This window comes from Mauremys mutica, chromosome 3, assembly GCF_020497125.1.
Source record: "Mauremys mutica isolate MM-2020 ecotype Southern chromosome 3, ASM2049712v1, whole genome shotgun sequence".
NCBI classification, from domain to species: Eukaryota; Metazoa; Chordata; order Testudines; family Geoemydidae; genus Mauremys; species Mauremys mutica.
Window position 1 is genome coordinate 169,210,616 of NC_059074.1, and position 14,530 is coordinate 169,225,145.

Consider the following 14,530-nt stretch of genomic DNA (forward strand, 5'->3'; position numbering starts at 1 on the left):
ATTAAAAGGAGTACTGTCCCTTGCTCTAGGTGTTTTTTGATGATCCTTAAATGTACAATTGTGAAAGATTTGTCCAGTAATCAGCCTTTAGCCGTTAATGGTGATAGTCACAACAAGCAACAATAAAACTGCAGCAAAAAACATGCTTAAACTATCTGTTCAAAGCCTTACTAGTCCTTTGCAGCTAGAGAAAATAACATGGCCCTTGCAGTATGCCCTGAACATCAATACATTCTGTCTATTTCAGACATTCAGGAGAGGGGAGGGAGTTCCAAAACTAAGGGGGCCTCCTGGTTAACACCCTGTCAGCTGCCCCCTCTCTTTTACAGTAGTATACTGTATACTGATACAATTTTGACAGTATAGTACAGGGAGAGAGACGGTCTCTCTGGTAAGTAGCATCTAGATTAAGTAGGGCCTTCCAGGTTAAAATCAACATTTTAAATTCTACCTAATATTTAACAAGTAGCCAGTGTAGATCCAAAACCATGAGTATAATGAGCTCATGGCAAGATATCTAAATTAGCTGCTGAGCCCTGCACCAGCATCAGTCTCTGAATAGATTTAAAATGTAGTCCCATCTAGAGCACGTTGGGCAGTCTAATCTTGAGGTTGCAAAAGTGCAGAAGACAACTGCAAGATCTAAATCTGATAGAAACAGTTTCAATTTTTTAACTGTGTATAATGGGCAGGGTAGGGAGAGGACAAATCTGATTTGGTTGTAGTTGCTGCCTGATCTTCGGATAGTTTGGAATCTAGCCAGACTCCGCGCCTGTTCCACAAATGATCAACATCAACAATTTGCCTAATTCAGGCAGGCAGAAATTATTTTTGCCATCTCTCCTGGTTGTTTCCTCTAACAACCAACATCAGTCTTGTCTAAGCAGATAGCTCTCATCCACTAAGGCACTCTGGTACTCCTATTCCAAACACCATATCAAGAGTACTGCCCAGCATGAGAGTTGATCCCGCAACCATCTGGCGTAGATTTACCATTGTCATGATGGCCATAAACTCGAGCTTATTCAGAGAACTTGTCATCCACATGGAGATTGATGTACTGTAATCTCTTACTATCAGCTCTGGTGTCTTTAAACCCACAATGGTGAGCAACCTTAGCAGCTCCTAGAAGGATTCCATTGTGCAGCAGGGTGAGTAACAGATTAACACCAATCTCATTGTAACACTGTTCCAGGACTCTCAGAGAAGCAAGACATAGCACACTATATATGTGATCAGTTTTGGAATAGATTTCTTGCATTTTTGGTTGGATGTAAACAAAACAGTTACACCACGCTGATCTTCCTTCATTTCATGCTGGCACTGAATACTCAGCTGAAGTATTGTCTAAGCACGTTTTGGCAAACCCGCAAAGTCAGGGGCCTCATCTTTCACTGAATCCTGAATCATTATAACTTCATTAAAAGTTGAACCTGCAATAATCGGCAGGACAATAAGACAAGATCATTGTCCATTGACATCCTCTCCTTTTGAGAACAATTTTGGTATAGCCAAAAAAGTCAAAGTCAAACATCTCAATAATATATATTTTCCCGTCTTTGTCTCCCCCTTCCCACTATCACAGGGCTCAAGGGACCATCCCCCAGGCCTCCAAATCCCAGCCCATAGCAGCATTACTCCACCTCCGGGGCCACCCTAAAACAACCACTTAAGAAGGGAACCAGATGCCAGAGCTAGATACTCAAATGCAGAACTCAAACCGAACAGTAGAATGCATTTTGATACTATAATTACCATCCAAACAGTACAATTATTCTCATTATCAACAGGCCATTTACCCCTGCCTCCTATCCCCAAGTTGAGTTCACCACCCCAAAGGGAGAAAACAAAAAGAAAATATTTTTTATATGTGTTGTACTATTTGGGTCATTTATTGTGAATTGCTATACATCATTCTGAGTGACTTGGTGGGTTTGGGGAGACGCTTCAGAAATAAAACTAGTATTAATTCTGAAAGGACATAAGGTAATCTTTGTTTTCCTTCTATTACATGTAGTATAATCACCTACTTCTACTTGTCAAATGTTAAGCTCAAGCACATTAATGATTATATGTCCATAAGAACTTTTCTATAATCCAAAATGTAGAGGTTTACATTTGCTTTTGAAATATGAGTTAATCATAGTTGTTTCTTTAAAATTACAGCTAATATACTGATAATTTAAAAGTTTAGTTTTTTGTCTAGTTATGGATTAAAATTATATATATATTTGGCTATAATAAAAGGTGAGGCTTTGTATTAAAAATAAGAAAGAAAAGCAAAAGAAATCACTGTTTAATTGAAGCTTTAGAGCAACAGCTGTAAAACTTGCTTGGTGTGTCCTAATTGCCATGAGTAATAGAAAGAGGCTTTGAAAAGTAATCCTTTGCAATGCAATATAATAATTATATTCTAACCAAAGTGCAGTTGTTTTAAAACTAAGTCTATACTGAACCAGTTAGAGAGCTGGGTGTCACAAATAACAGGTGTGGAGAAATAAGTATCAATGTACGCAAAGAAGAGCTATCCTCAGGAAGCAGGGACTGAATTTAGAGCATGAGAGTCCCCAAGAAAAGACTCCTTAAGGATAATAAACCTCAAGTGCCATATGACTTGAAATGGGTCATTAAACACCAAGTTTATATACAAATGATGGAGCACAAATACCAGTTGTCTATTCTCTTCCAAACATGGCCAGACCTCTTTCTAGTCCTGGGAAAATACGTTTTCACAAGTAGCGTGTTTGTATTTTCAAGTCCTTGTTCATTAAATGTGAGAAATATTTTTAGTTTTCACTCTTCAGTATACATTCCCACACAAAAAACTCCACTTAACACTGAGTTAAGGTTAGACTGCTTATCTCACCAACAAAAAACATGAAACATAAAGAAGTATACAATAAGTCATTCAGCAAATCTTCTACACTCCACTCATCACATCCCCTTCTCAACCACAGCTGCCTCCCTTTCACTACACACACATCTTCATCCTCAACCTGAACAACCAGCCTTAACTTAGCCATATTTATTGGGTTTGTGTTGCTTTCATAAGTTACAGCCTACATAGTTCTGAACATGGTTTTGTATTGGTTTGTAACTGTGGCATAGTATCAGATTAACAATAGTGGCTGTGAGGATTTTTTAAAAACATTTAGGAAGTTTTGTGAAAGGATGATGTATGTTGGTAATTGTTTGCAATTAGGCAGTAATTTTTATGTGGAATTATCAATGTGGTATGTTGGTTTATTATATTTATGGTCAGAGTTCAGGTTGAACATTGGTGGTTCAGGGGGATGAAGGAGACATGGATCATGTGTGTTGTATGGGAAGTACTTAATGAGTGGAGTGGAGCTGGGGTATTGAATGAGTGTTTACAGTTTGCATTGGAGGATGATGCAGACTAGCAATCTTAACTCAAAGTTTAAAACTGGAATTTCCCAGTTTTGTCAATGTGTCAATCCTATGTGACAGCTATCCATGTGAACAACTATCAGTACTGATATGTACAATCCTCTGCCTTCCCACCAGAACCCTCTTATGCCTGTTCATAGCTCAGCTTCCCTTTTGAATCCTGTAAAGCTGAAATCTTTTCTTCCATGTCATCCTGTTGAGATCCTGTTCCCCTCCATGCCTGATTATCTGCATACTCTCACCCCACCAATATCCTTGCTTCTTATCATGGCCCCCTACTTTCCTACTACTTTAAGCTTTTAACTGTTGATCTATACATATAGATGCATTTGGGTTTCAAGGAGTAGGGATATGGGGCAAGGGTATGAAGCATACCTTTAACCGGCTAAGCTCCAAATGTACAATGCCGTGTGACAAAGACCCAAAATTAAGGACGCATTCAGGGAATTTAGGATACTGTGAAACTAATTCCTTTTAATGTAAATAGATAATTCGTTAATCTTTTTCTTGTAATTCTGTTGCTTCTAAATAATTTTCACAATAAAAGTAAAGGGAGATGCCAAATTTGTGTAGATTGTAGGTCACTTTGGCATTAAAATGAGTGACATCAATCAAAATGGGATATTTGAGGGGCAGGGTAGTGGGCCATGGAGGTTGTAGAGGGAAGAGAGAGCATGTGGGAGTGAATGGGGATGTGGGAGACAGGGACAGTAGGGGGTGAAGAATAGAGAAATGGGACTTGAGTGTTGGGAGAGACCTGCAGGTGGAAAAGGGGAATGATATTTCATCAGACTGCAGCTTCTCTCCCCTCTATTTCTCTTAGCTCAAACTCTACTTTTCAGCCCCACAGCCTCTCTTCCCCTGTCCCCCACAGTCCACCTCTCCCCCATGTCTCCATATCCCTGCACACCTGCTATAGCTTCTTGCCACACCATGTCCTCCCAAGGATTTCCGTGCCTCCACAATCTTGCTCTGCTCTGCTCCCCACATTTCTGAGTACCACTATTTCTCTTGGTTCCCTATGGTGGCTGAGGAAGTTGGTGGAGCCAGGGAGCAATCAGGATGTGTGTAGTGGGGAATTTGGGGAATAGAATTTTAATTGGGGGAACACGCTGTGTAAGAACTACATTGGCTTTTGAAGGTCTTCCCCATCACTGCTGGCTCTGTTCCCTGGTGCACTAAGTCAGCGTGGACATGGGGACCACTTGATGTGGTGATACCTCAGTGCAGGGACACCTGCAATTCCCTTTTCAAAAAGGAAGCATCTTTAAATGTTTTAAATGTTAAATTCAATAGTCCTCTGAAAAGTTACTATTTTAAATCTGAAGAACAAATTCAAACTTTAAAGTGTACAACAGTGGGATTTTAGTCCTGCTTTAAGTGCAAATCTCATTATTGTCTGAACTATTGAGTCCTTTCCAACTTCTTGTCTTTATTATAAATTATAAACTGTGTAGGCCAGCTTCTACTCTGCATGGATTATTCTTGTAGAGGGGAGTCGGAACTCCAAATGGGTACAGGTTTGCCACCCAGCAGAAGAGGCAAAGGGTTCTCATCCCTAAACCTGTTGACCCACATAGATCTTGGGAGCAGTAGTGGAGGCAAGGTGCCTCAGTACAGCCATCTACCACTTCATCAGCTCCCGGACCCTGAACAGCAAGGTTATTGCCCTAGAAACTCCCTCCAAGGGGGAGGAAGTGCAAGTTACTGCAGCCTCTACAGTAATTTACATTGGTTTCTTTATGTTTTTTTGACAGGAGACCCCACCAAAAATCATTTGACCCTTCTCCCCTTTCTTCTCACTTTGCACTGCCCCTTCACTACCAGTGGAATCCTAATGGTGGTGCTTTGCAGGACTGTGGAAAAGGAGCCTGTACTGCACACTTCTGTTCCCTTCGAAAGCCAGGCTCTCCTCTGCTCACCAAATCAGAAGAAAACATAGGGACCTATATTTGGAGCCTAATCCAATAGTTCTTAATCATGCAAAAATCTCAGTGAAGTCAATAATATTGAATGGGGTGTAATTCCAGGAAGTTTGGCCCAAATAGCGTTTTGCCTGAATAAGAACCCCAGAGGTGGTGTGCTTTTGTGTGCTTCATTTTGTGTGGGATAAGCCCTTTTGTAGCTTCATTTTAGGGTGGGATAACTTAAACCATTAAAAAATAACATTAATCACATCTACATTTAAAATTAGGACATTTAGATACTATCTGTACATTAATCAAACATGTAATCTGGCCCTTGGTTTCTCAGAGAGGTTCTACTTATATCACCATATGCATTTTTTTGAAGTTGGTCATTTTATATAAAAACTGAAAATGAATTATTTTCTGGGACTTAACAAATAATGAAAGAAAAATAGTGCTGCCAAATAAAGTCTCCAAATCCTGGTCTCTAAAGAGCTTTAACAAAATTAATTTTTTAAGAAGGGTGAGGAGAAAAATAATTTTAGTCCAGAGACTATAAATTTTCCTCCCCCTGCTTTTTTGGTAAATTGCTCATTTATGAAATTATTTTCACTCTGAAATAAAAAAAAATCTGAAAACTAAAACTTGCAGCAGAAAAAGGAGAAACTGGTCTTTAAAGAGCGCTAATAACGTTACCTATAAATCTTTTCAATGTAAGAATCAGGACGCAATCCTCAATGAGATTTTTGTAAGCAAGACTTACATGATCGTATCCAAATTTTATTTTGAAGAATTTATTTTAATGTTACTACTTTGTTCTGAAAGAAAACATTTCAGCTATTTTAAATTATATTGTACATTAAAAACCCAGATTTTTAAAAAATAAAAATTATATTAATACTTTTAAGTGAGATAAATAATTACAGAATTCAGTATACCAACAAGTTCACTCCCTCACAAGTTTTGGATCAGATGTTGCCTTTTTAGATTATTCAAAACTTTAAAATCAGTGGAAATTCTGCATTTGCAGTAGCTTCAGGACTGGATCGAAAAGTTCACTTTATTACTGCTGTCAGGTATTTCTAATTAAACTTTCTTTTAATTAAGGTATTTTTTGGAGGTGGGACACATCCATAATTCACATTTTTTTAAATATAGAAAGGTCAGTAGATTGCAACTTCTAACAGGAAGAAATCTCTTTTATACATCTTTAGATTAAAAAATATACAAAAATTGTCCAGCATTTTACAACTTCAGTCTGGAAGAAATCTTGGAGGCTTTCTACATCTTGTCAGGAAAAAATACAAGCTTGTTTTTTTTTAAACAAAAATAAAAGTAGATTACAACTTCTAACTGAAAGTGAACAGCTCAGCTATATCTAGATGGTCAGATCTACAGTTTTCTTTAAAAAAAACTTATTAAAGTGTCTGACTTTAAAAAATGAAGAACAGAGTGTTAATTAGAGCTTGGAAAATAATAATAACGTCTCTGTGTGGTGGCTGTGTGTGTCTTTTTTCTCTCCCTCTGGTTATTCTCTCTTCGTGTGGCTGGCAACTCCTGCTCTGTGCTGTGCTGTGTTATGCTGTGCAGTGTTCTTCTCTCTCTCTTTCTTTTTCTCTCTCTTCCCCCCTCCCTGCCTCCCTCCCTTCTCTGTGTGTGTGTGTCTCGCTCTCTCTCTCTTACACTGCCAGCCCCTGATGTGATGGCGAAGAAACCCCGTTGACAAGGCACTGCTTTTTCATGACGGTGAGTTTCCCTTTGAGTGTATTATAATTTTGTGATAAAAATTTCAAGGAAAAAAAAACACACAACCTCCTTCCTCCCTTCCTTCGGGGAGGGAAAAGAGAGAGGGGAAATCTATCTCCAGACAGACAGAAAAGAAAGAGGAGCAAATTAACAACCAGGAGTTGCCAAAACCAGGATATTAGGTTTCAGCCCAGAGAGCTATTGGCTCTGGGGCTATGTATATAAATATATATCTGGAGAGCGAGAGGGGAGACAGGGAGAAAGAAGAGGGATATTTTGGTGGGTGGTTGTTGGGCAGATGCTAATTCACATGGAAATGAAATATTTATTTCTTTTTCAGCGAGGCTGCGGTGGTGGCTGCTGAGGCCACTTGGAAAAAAAAAGTTGTTTCTTAAAATAAAGAGGAGCGAGAGCAGAGAGATAAGGTTTCAGGTCCAGGCTGATAACTGCAGAGAGGGGAGAGGTTTGGGGTGTTTTTCCCCCCTCTTCTTGCTGATGCCATGCAAATGCAGGAGAGGAGGGGAAAAAAGTCTCTTTTAATGACTCATTGATTGAGCTGGTTTAAAATTAGTTGTTGTTGGTCTTTTTTTTTTATTTTCCGCCCCCTTGATGGCCATCAAGAGAGGGCTAGAAAGAGGAGAGGGAGAGAGTGTGTGTGCGTGTGTGAGTGTGAGAGAGTGAGGAGCGAGGGGGATAGAGAGAGTGTGAGAAGGAGAAAGAAAAATAATCTTTTCAAATCTCCTCCCTCTTTTTTCCCCCCTCGTTTCTTTGCTTTTCTCTAAAGCTCTCTGGGCTGTGAAACACTCTTTCTTCCTCCTCCTCAGGAAAATGGAGACACTTCGTCTCTCTCCTGGCTGCGTGGGGCTGGGAAGGATTTTTCTTTTTTTCTTCACTCCTGGCTTGATTTTTCCCCCCGCTACCTGCTTCCACCACTCTGATCTTGTAATTCCTCTGAATTTGTTTCTCTGATGTGTGTCTGCGGCGGATTTATTTTTCATCGGTTTTCTTGTAGCCACTAGATTTTGTGGGGTTCTTTGCGGGTTGCTTCTGAATTTGCCTGTCTTTATTTTTTCCGCGGCGTGGAACTGAGGATCCCTGGGTGTGCGTGCAATTTTGGGGCGGTGGATTTGAGTTTAATGATCTTTTTTTTCCTTTGTAGGATCAGCCCTCCCCCGAACGTATTGACCTGTAATCTATTTTAAAACGTAATAATAAACCGACTTTCTCTCTAGTAACCCTTTTGGTTTCGCGTTTTAAGGGCTGTGTATCTGCTGCTTGGATTTTCTGCGTATCTGGTTCATCAGATTATTGCTCTGAGCATTTTCTGAAAAATCTCGTTTTGAATTTGAGCCAACACCAAACACTGGTGGCGTTATGGAGGGGCTTCATTGAAACCTTCCGAGCTGAGGCTGGGCAAAGTAGTTGTTGGGGTGGTGGTTTTTGTTGCTTAGTGTTAGCTGTTTTCTCCTGCAACCTTAATAAAAATAAATCCTCTTTCCGAGTACGGGGTTGTGGGGAAGGTGCAGTAACCTGGCATCACATTTTTTTTTAAAAACACCCTCTAACAATTGAAGGGGAAATAGGACACGTTTGTGTTTTTAAAGTGTTATTTAATAAGCGGGGTGGGGGATGGCTAAGGCCTGACACACTCGCCCCCGTCTCGTCGGGATTGCAATTAAAAGGAGCGAGCCCCGCTGCTGCCTGTGGACGGGGCTGCTTGTTTGCCGCGCGGGGCCGGCTCGCTGTGTGTGACTGGGAGAGCGGGAGAAAATGGCGCTGTCTGGCTGCCTGCCAGCGTTTGTTGCGCAGTTTCACTGTGACTCTTCCCTCCTGGCCTCCTCCCCCACAGGCGCCATTTTAAAGCCCTGGGTGGTTGGGGGTTTTCTTTCATGTTTCATTCCACTATGTGGGGCGTCGCCCTCCTGTGCCTATCTCAGGCCATTGCCTTTGCTCGTTCAGCCCGTTCAAAATGCTGCTTCTCCAGCAAAGAGCACTTCATTCCTCACTGAGGGAAAAACCTCCTTTCGCTCGTCTCCTTCACTGTGGAGATGGGTGTGAAAGCGCTTGCCCTCTCTTGTGTGTGTGTGTGTGTGTTTGTGTGTGATGGGGGGGGGGGGATGAAAGATCATATTGCTGGGTCTGTTAAGGAAAAATGACACGGTTATTTATTTTGCTCTCAGTTTCAGGAAGGGGCCCTTACACATCTCGTCCACTTAGATTTTAAGTCTCTTCCGTGCCTCCCCCCCTCAAATTGTCCCCACAGCCCTTGACTAAGCTGCCACACCTAGGGGTGCACTCCTGGGAGGTGTGAAGTGCTTTCAAATCCAAATGACTTCTGTGGGGTGTGAGGGAGCTTCTGTGTCCCCGAGGATGGAGACCCTGTTGTTTAAAGGCTGGTAATGTGAGTGGTAATATTTGTTTACCTGTGAATCCAAAATGCGTTCCAAACTTGGGGAGGGAAACACCCCCTCATTTGAAATTCATTTCACAGTGAGATTAAAAGCATTTCTTTCCTTGTGGTGAAGGCTGCTGTCTCAGGCTATGATGATAATCAAAACAAGGCATGTTAATAAATAAAAAAGTAATAGGAATAGAGATTTTTGTAATGTCTCAATACACATGGCAAAAATTCTTCATCACTAGAAAGATGATAAAAACTGCCTTTAAAATAGACTTGCAACATTCTACTTAGCCACATGTGTAGGGCAAGTAACCCCTTTGGTGGGTGAGTAAACAACACATTTTTATTATCCTCTGCAAGATAGACATGAATGAGTATGTTGTGGGTGGGGTGGTCTGGGGAGAGGGCTGGTATGTTTTCATGATAATTTTTAAGACTGATTTTAAAAGAATTTCCCAATGAGAAGGCTCCCTCCCACTGGCTGAAACATGGTAGTTCTGTTATGATGAAATGGGTTTTGTTTTTTGTTTTGGAGCTGTGTGTATTTCAGTGAGACCACTGAAATCTCCCTCCTATTTAAAAAAATAAAACTTCATCATTCAAATTCTACACAGTTTAAGGTGTACCCATTAATGTGTGCATTTAGAAAAAGGGTAAAATCTATATTCAGGACAAATGAATGAACTCTGTCAAACTGTAAAAAAACTACTGAAGCATGTGGCATATTGTTTGTTTCCCTTTGAATTCTATGCCTTTTGATACATCACAGTATGTCCCTATCGAACTCAGACCTCTCATTCTTTTATGATGGTACTGAAAGACTTCCTCATTTGGGATTAATTTTAAGGCGTTTTTAAAAGCCTTTGCCTATTGGTGATGAAAGGATTTTGAGTTGTATTTTCAGTGAGAAATTAAACATTTTCCTCATTTAATTTTTTTTAAATCTCTCCCTTTATATAAACTATAATGTCTAGAGCATATATTGATACAGCCCTATTAATGCTTTTTGTTTTTTTAAGACAATCTGTATTAATGACAGGACAATAAACTCTTCCAAATTCATTATTTAAAATCAATTAAAAGGGAGTGGAATTCTTGTTTGCTTACCTCTGAATTTTATGTTTTGTAATACATGAAAACGTGTCACTTTTAGAGCTGTTATTTTACATTATTTTGCTAAGAATAATATTGAGGGCATGGAGGAGGAGTCATTTTATTAATAGTACTGATTATTTACACTACATTTGCACTAATGATTGGGAGATCCTTTGTGGATTATTGTACTAATTCGTGCAAATCAGTAAGTAAGTGACAAAAATATGGTAACAATACCAAGGATACTGTGTCAGTAACTGCTCAGTCCTGCAAATGCTTAAACACATGCATATGTTTACTTGTGAGTAGTTCCAAACATTTACAGGATTGGGACCTAAATGTACGAAGGGCATTTTAACAAGTGTCACTTTGGCCTGTACTCCACTTGAAAGTTTTGCTGGCACAGATGTGTCAAAAGTGTGAAAAATTGCATCCTTAATCAACCTACCTGTGTTAGCAAAAGCCCCTGTATAGATGCAACTATACCAGTAAAAAGAGTCCTTTTGCTGGAATAGCTGATTTTGTTGAGGAGACTGGTATAAGGCAGTGGTAGTCAATTTTTTGTCAAGGTTTAGGCTCCAGGAAAAAAACAACAACCCAATAATGATAAGTAAATAAAAAGATTTCAGGGTCTGTTCAAAAGTGTCTGCTGGTCTGGATTTGGCCCGTGGTCACCTATTGACTACCCGTAGTATAAGCTATACTCGCAGAAGTGCTCTTTTGATAGTGTAAACTGCTTCTCTCCTAGGATGACCAATATAGCTATATCAGCAAAGACAAGATACGGTGTAGATGTTGCTTATATTGGTAAACTGCGTCTTTGCCAGTATTGTAGTGCCCCCTCCTAAGTAAGATTAACGATAGCAGCAAAAGCGCATTTTTGCTAGTATGATTGCGTCTATGGTAGTGCTTGTGCTGGCACAGCTATATAAATCGGGATCACACTCTTTTACACCCCTAACCAACATAATTTTGTTAACAAGAACAAAAGCCCTTTTGCAAGTATAACTTATTTTGTTTGGGGAGCTGGTATAAACTATTCTTCTTCGAGTGATTGCTCCTATGCATTCCAGTTAGGTGTGCGCGCCGTGCGTGCACGGCTCTTCGGAAGATTTTTACCCTAGCAACTCCGGTGGGCCGGCTGGGCGCCCCCTGGAGTGGCGCCGCTATAGCGCAGGATATATACCCCAGCCGGCCCGTCCGCTCCTCAGTTCCTTCTTTCCGCCCGTGACGGCTGTTGGAACAGTGGAGCACAGCTCAGCTGACCTCCATTTCCCTAGCTACTCGTAGTTTTCTCTCGTTCTGTTTCTAGTTGTAGTTAACTCTGTTTGTTTGTAGAATAGTATAGTGTATTTATTTTACAGGGGTTGGGGTTTATCCCCTTCCCCTCACCCGGGGCCGGGTCCGATGCCCGGTCCACAGGGTTTTCTAATGCTCGGCCAGCCACAAGCCGCTGCCGACAAGAGATCTTCTCCTAAGTGCCTCGAGGGATCGTACCTCACAGATAAGTGCCGCATTTGTGAGGCCCTTAATCAGTGAACAAAGGGGAGCGGGGCTTTCCTTTTAAACAGCTCCTGAGGGAGGCAGCTCTTGCTCCTCCGCTCTCGGCGCCGAGCGCTAGTTAGTTTTCATGGCGCGCTCCCTCGGCACCGGACCGCCGGTGCCGCCAAGGCCTCCTGGCACCACCGTCGCTGACTCCGACGTACCCTCGGCATGGACCTCTCTCCTGGAGGATGAAGAGTTACTCCAGCCAGGCAAGAGCCGTCGAGTCCGGTGCTGGAAAGCTCCCCGGTACGCACCGTGGTCGAGCTCGCCCGGAAGCTGCGTCCGAGCCGCCTGCTCCGCAGCCGAGCGCTATGCTCAGTTGGATCGCCCGGCACCGATGTCTGCCGCGGCACCGACAATATCCGCACCTTTCACTCCGGCCAGGCAAGAGCCGTCGAGTCCGGTGCTGGAAAGCTCCCCGGTACGGACCGTGGTCGAGCCGGTGCCGCATCGAGCGACGTCAGTTACAGACGGAGACTCTACCAAGAGCTTTCAGCTCCTCCAGGGCCATCCAGCCACGCATCAGTGTCGTCCCGTGCGGACACTTCATATGCGTAGCACTTTGTTTTCCGATATGCTCTCCAGAGTCTTCCAGGAGACCTATCAGGGGTCATTCTGGACGCCGTGGGTGTACTACCACGCCAGAGGCGTACCGGTGATCCCATCTCGCTCCGTTCCCTCCGAGCTCTGGGTGCCAGAGGTGACAATTAGTCGTCACCGTCCGACCGGTACAGAGCAACCCCCGGTTCGGCACCGGGCTCCCAGATCCCACTGGATCAGGAGGTCGTCCAGGAGCTCGAGCCCACACAGGACCCGCTTGTCCCGGGCCTTTCTTCTTCCTCCTCCCCAGATGAGGCGGGGGCAGGAACATACCCCTCCGGCCCTCCTCTAATCGAAATGCGACCAGCCCCTAAATCCAAAGAGGCTGGGCGTGTGGTCTTACTGGGCCGTAAGATGTACCCGGAGGGGGCCCTGCAACTTCGTGTAGCGAACCAGCAAGCCCTGCTTATCCGCTACTGTGGGTGGCGGTGGGCAAATTTACAGAGTCGGTTCTTCGGAACTCCCGTCAAGAGTTCGATGCCCTCCTGCAGCAAAGGACGGAGCTGGAGAGAGCTTCCCTCCAGGCCTCGTTGGACGCAGCTGACTCTGCTGCCATGACTCTGGCCTTGGGTGTTGCCACGCGGCGCGTTTCAGGACTCCAGTTATCGAGCCTTCCCTCGCAGCTGCGGCACGCTATACAGATCTTGCCTTTCAGTGGCACAGGCCTGTTCTCTGACAACACTGGCCCTAGGCTGCAGAACCTAAAGGGCAGCAGGGTCACTTTGCTCTCTCTCTCTCTCTCTCGGCATGCACACGCCGGTAATTCAGCGCCGACGCTTCCGTCCCCTGTTGCATCGTCCCCAACCTCTGCTCTTACCCTGCGCCTTGACAAGGTCAGGACATGGCCAGCGGGCGTGGCTTACACGGTCGTGGCCATCAATCCGCACCCCAAAGGAGCCAGAATTAGGGTCCTTCTGACCACCAATGGGGCAAAAGCCTACCCATCCTCGCCCCTCCTAAGGACCCCTCTCACAAGCGATTCCTCTGGCAAGAGGTGCGGACGCTCCTCCTCATCGGAGCTATACAGGAGGTACCTAAGGGCGAAACCTATTCCCCTAAGCGAAGGGAGGTCTCAGCCCTATCCTAGGCCTGCAGGAACTCAACAAGTCACGATGCAGATGAGTTCCGCATGGTACCCAGGGCGACCGTCATCCCATCCTGGGATCCTGGAGACTGGTACGCCGCCCTCGATATGAAGGGCGCGTGTTTTTCACGTTGCCATTTCTCTTCCACACAGAAGGTACCCTCGGTTTGGGGCCTACCATCGTTATTCCCAGTATACGGCCCTCCCGGTTGGCCTCTATACAGCCCAGGGGTATTCAAGGTGCATGGCTGTAATCGCCGCCTTTCTTCGCCACCGTCTGAGACACGTTCTCCGTGTCTAGACGAGTGGCTCATTCGAAGAACCCCCGGGCCCAAAGTACCAGTCATGTGCGCACCGACACAAACCTTTTCCTGTGTCTAGGCCTGATGATCAATAGTAAAATCCACTCTGATTCCCATATAGGGAAGGGAATTCATTGGGGCCATCCTGGACTCCAGACTCGCCAGAGCCTGCTTTCCTCAGCCTTGGTTTCAGGTGAGGGTAACAATTGTACAAGGTCTACGGACCTTCCCGCCAACTTGGGCTCGCTCTTGCCTCGGTTTCCTGAGTCACATGGCTGTCTACACGTTTGCAACTAAACAGACCAGGCTTTGCCTCTGTTCACTTCAATCGTGGCTCACCTGGGGGTGCCACCTGGGCAGAGATGGCATACTCGTGGTCGTCTCGTTTCCCCCGAGCAGCCTAGGCTCCCTCGACCAGGAGTCGGCGTCCTCCCTGGTG

The 14,530-nt window shown here is 43.7% G+C and overlaps 1 protein-coding gene across 2 annotated transcripts in view; it reads left to right on the forward strand.

Annotated features, from left to right (window-relative positions):
- The first annotated feature begins 6,952 nt into the window (after positions 1-6,952).
- BICRAL (BICRA like chromatin remodeling complex associated protein) overlaps positions 6,953-14,530 on the forward strand; it is a 56,482-nt gene continuing 48,904 nt past the window's right edge. Inside the window, exon 1 of one of the 2 annotated variants that reach the window (XM_045010074.1) lies at positions 6,953-7,064. The gene's annotated coding sequence lies outside the window, so the exon portion shown is untranslated. The remainder of the gene's footprint in view (positions 7,065-14,530) is intronic. The other variant, XM_045010076.1, reaches the window with a different exon arrangement.